We start from the raw sequence: 5,128 nt of genomic DNA on the forward strand, positions 1-5,128 counted from the left end.
GGATCGGGCAGTGTTTCGTTCTGCTGTGCATGGGGTCGCTATGAGTCGGAAACGACTCGACGGCACTTAACAACAACAACAACAACAACAACAAGTTAACTAACTACATTTTTGCAAAGAAGCCAAGATGACAAAGATAATGAGGTTCTCATTTCCATGATTATTAGAAACAATTGGTTGGTAATTAATACTAGAAATAAGTAGTAGAAGCTTATGGATTTCTAAAAAAACATTTTCCAAATGATTTCTAATATCTATGAAAGGAGAGCTAGTACTGTGAAATGAAATGCACAAATGTGAAACAAGTTTAAATCACTGTTGAAATTGTCAGGGCCTAAGTAGTGGTTGGAATTAATTCCCTTTGAAGTGACTAAATGAATCACTTCTGCTTCAGTGAATCAAACTGAACCATATTTGTTCTAAATTAGACCTATGTCCTCTTTTTCTGTTCCAAGTAGAAATAGACATGTAGTCTACATTGATTACTTCAAAGAGAGCAATAAACTCCCCCTGCTTTCTCTCATCTCTGTTTTCATCTCTGACCTTACTCACTCTTCATTTTCTTGAAGAGATCATTAAAAACTTATCACAATACAATGAAATTTATAGATGTTTTTACAGGATAGAATGGGTTTGATAAAAATAGGGAGCTAGAGAAGAAATATCTTTGAAACGTATAGGCAGAATCAATAAAGAATACTGAATCTAAAACTTTTGAATCTCTTATGTGAAACCCATTATTTTGAATTCATATAAAGTCTACTAAAATTGACTGATTTTAAAAAATAAGGAACAGCAAAAGCTTTTTTTGTTTGTTTGTTTTGTTTTGTTTTGTTTTTTAACTTCTTTGTAGAGCTTTGATTTTTAAAGCACAGACAGTCCTCAGATTATCAGCAAATTCTGTCTCTAAGTCTCCCTTAAGTTCAATTTTTACGTATATTGGAATAGTTAGGTAAGGTTGTATCTAATGTCAGTTAGTCAGATGTTTGTCTTAGTATATAGTAAATAGTGTACTTTTCTATGCTTAGAAAAGATCAGGGAAACACTTCAGATACATAAAATATCTTTGACATAATAAAAGTGTAACAATTAAAATGTTTGGATGTGCATCAAGAGTAACATTCATTTGTTATAAAAATCTACTGTATTACCTTGAATTCCCCCCCCCCTTTGGAGTCCAGTTCTAGGCCTGAGGGGTAACCTGGGGTCATAGCCTTGGGACTTCCAGCAGACTCTATCCACACAGTAATTTTGGTCATTTTTGTGTTTTTGGATTTTGTTCCACATTTTTCCTCCCACTATAGCCAGGATCTCCAGTTTTGGTTCTTTTCGAGTAGTTGGCATTGGTAGCAAGGCACCATCTATTCTTCTGGTCTCAGTCTCATGAAGGCTGAGGTTCTCATGGTCCATCTTACCCTTGGACAAAGTGTTTCCAGATGCCTTTGCTTTTCTTCAATCTTCTTTGACTTATATAAGAGGATGCCAATAGTTGCATTTTAGATGACCATACAAAAGCTTTAAGACCCAAGTCACTACTCATCAAGTAGGTTGTGGGACAAGATTTTTATGTTCTATGTTGTGCCAATTGAGCATTATGTCCCCCAAGATAATGGTCCTGAGTTGGCAGGCCCAGTAATTCTCTCTCTCAAGGTGTTTGGTTGTTTCTGACAGGTTACTCCAACTCTGTCTTCTGTTACTTCTATAATGTTGTTGCTAATTTTTTAGCACAAGTGCATATGTAAGATTATCTTCAGCCAAATCTATCTTTGAATTTTTAATATAATTTGCTTTACAGGGTTTGGTCTGTAACTACGGGTTGTACCATAGGTCAGACATTAATAGTATGAGGACTGCCTGTATATTAATGAATCTCTTACCTAAAATTTTTCTCTCTTTACTTTCACTCCTCACACCAGCAACATTTACCATAAAAAGATCATATGACATACTTTGAAATTATAAAGTAATTATGAGTAGGATTTCCAGAGAAAAATAGTGAGACTTAATATTTTAGAAAACATTGGGAAAAATAAAACTTGTTCTATAGTCCATGATAGCCACAAAGAGATACTCTAAGTATCATTAGAATTCTATATCTAAGTACATCTTAGAAGGGAGCATTTAAGGGTTTTGTGGTAGTTCAGTTTGTGTGTCAACTTGGCTGGGCCTGGTTGAGTGGCTCGGCAGCTGGATATTATACTCCCCATGATGAGACTGGTAATTAGTTCCATGGTGTAATCTCCTGTGAGCAGTTGAGTAGCTGCCTTAGGGATGTGGTCTGTTTCCTATATATAAGGAGAAGCCTTGGGCAATGGTCTCTAACTTATGACATGTTTGAAACCTGCATGTAGCTGTGTCATTGTTCAGCAGCTTGTCAAGCTCTGCCAACCTTGGGACCTCTAATGGACTTGAATTAATGGCCTGCCCTGTGGTTTTGTAACATTGGGACTGTGCCTTATTACTTGTCAACCTTGGGGTTTTCAGCCTTAGCAGCCAACAGCTCAGTGAAGAAAAGCCTCCAGCTTCAATGGGCTGGGGGCAGAAGGCAGAGCTGAAGGCCAAGGTTGAGGGGCTTTCACCCAGCCCCTAGAGCCTGGCACTTTGAACTTGGACCTAAAGCCTCTAAACTGTAAGAGAATAAACTCCTGTTTCTTTAGGCCATCTCATTTGTGGTATATTCTTGTCAGAGGTTTCAACAAAACTATTAGAATTGTGATCATTTATTAACATTTTAAAATAAAAGATAAGTTAAGAGAACTGAAAACCTTAAGAAAAAAAAAGATCTGAATTGATTGGGATAAGAAAATTAAGTCCACATTCACCAGACTCCATTTTCAATGGCAACTTCAACAACAATAATAAGAAGAAAAGCTTCTACGGTACGCAGGGTTAAGTAACAAAATATATGCAATATTGTTCACAGTAAATTATAAAATGTTATTAAAATAAATTAAAGAAAACTGGAATCAAATTTTAAAAATATTATTTTCATATAATTATGAAACCACAGTACTAATAAAGATGTCTACCTTCCTGCAATCTGTCTATATATTTGCAATTCCAATAAAAACCCAAACGTAATTTTTCATGAAGCTTGAAAATTTGATTAAAAAGCTTATAAAATGTAAATTAAACTAAAGTGAGAAGCCATTATATACTTAATGTAACTGTTGTTATTAGGAGCTGTTTTCTCGGCTGTAATGTTTACAGAAGCAAATCATCAGCTCTTTCTCTTGGGAGCAGCTGAATGGGATCAAATAGCCAACTTCTTAGCAGCCAAGCATTTAAATATCAGGCCACCTTGGCTCCTCATATACCTGTTAGAATTTCTGAATAAAATGCAATCACTATACCAAGAGTTGGTGAGAATGTGGATAAATTGGACTACTCATATACTGTACAACCCTTTTCAAAGTTTCTTAAAAATGTATATGTATACTCCTGTCTTATAAATGGCCATTCTACTTCTAGGTATTTACTGAATATAAATGAAAGCATATGTTTGAACAAAAATTAATATATAAATGTTTACAACAGCTTTATTTGAAACAGCCAATAACTGGAAGCAACTTAATTGTCCATCAAGAAGTGAATGGATAAACAAACTACACATGTCTATACAGTAAAATACTATTTAGTAAGAAAAGGTATTGACTGTTGATATATACAACAATATATATGAATCTCAAAATAATTATTCAGAGAGAAAGAAGTTAGACCTAAAAAGAGTTCATACTGTATGATTTCATTTACATAAAATTACAGAATATGCAAGTTAATCTACAGCAAGAAAATGCAGATTAGTGATTGCTTTGTGACTGACAGGGTTGTGGGGATGGTCAAAAAGGAAGAAAGAGATTTCAAAGGAACATGGAGAAACTTTTTAGTTGATGGATCTATTCATTATCTTAATGATGAGGACAGTTCTACAGGTACATACATCTGTCAACCTTCCACTCATTTGTCAGTTTGTCATACTGTGTTCATTTGTAGGTTGTTGTAAAGCTGCAAGATATGGCACCAATATTTCAAATATCAGTTAGGTCAGCCTGGGTCAGCAGGGCTTCCAGACTATGATAGACTAGGAAGAAGGACCTGGTGATTTACCTCACAAAAAAATCGACCAGACAAAAGTTGTTGATATTAACTGAATGCTGTCTGATATAATGCTGGAAGATGAGAATGTCAGGTTGGTAGGCACTCAAAATACAATGGGAGAGGAGCTGCCTCTTCAAAGTAGAGTCAATTTTAATGATGTAGAGAGTGTGACTTTCAGGACATCATTTGCTTATATGATATGATTCGAAATGAGAAGAAATAGCTGTGAAAAAAAAAAATTAGTGCTCAGAATGTAGAATGTATGAGGTAGGAATAAGGAAAATCTGAAATTGTGAAAAAGGAAATGGAATGCTTGAAGATCAATATCCTAGGCATTAGGAGCTCTAGTGGTGTAGTACTAGGACATTTGACTGCTAACCAGAAGGCTGGCGATTCAAACCCACAAGCCACTCCTCAGAAGGTAGGTTGGGCAATCTACTTCCATAGTGATATTGCCTCAGAAAGCCAAGGAGGGATCACTATGAGTCAGCTCCAACTCCACAGCGGTGAGATTGGTTTTGGTTAGTGAGCTGAAATGGACTGATATTGATTGTTTTGAATCTGACATTCATATGGTTCACTACACTGGTAATCACAGCTTGAAGAGGAAAAACATATGACATTCATTATCAGAAAAAGAAAAAAGAAATTCAAGATTTATTTCTATTCATCACCCATGGAAGCAGCTGTCAAGATATCAGAAGACACGTTTCATTGGGCATATTGCGGCAAATGACCTCTTTAAAGTATTAGAAAGATGTCAGTTTGAAGACTAAGGTGGACCTGACTCAAGACATGGTATTTTCAGCTGCCTCATATGCATGTGAAAGCAAAACAATGATTAAGGAAGACTGAAGAAGAACTGATGTCTTTGAATTATGGTTTTGGCTAAGAATATTGAATATACCATGGACTGCAAATAGAACAAATAAATCTGCCTTGGATGAGTATAGCCAGGATGCTACATGTAAGCAAGGATGATGAGACTTTCCCTCTCGTACTTTGGTCATGTTGTCAAGGGTGACCAGTC

The sequence above is a fragment of the Orycteropus afer genome, unplaced genomic scaffold, assembly GCF_000298275.1.
Source record: "Orycteropus afer afer isolate SDZICR_OR568_19922 unplaced genomic scaffold, OryAfe1.0 scaffold00349, whole genome shotgun sequence".
In the NCBI taxonomy this organism is placed as follows: domain Eukaryota; kingdom Metazoa; phylum Chordata; class Mammalia; order Tubulidentata; family Orycteropodidae; genus Orycteropus; species Orycteropus afer.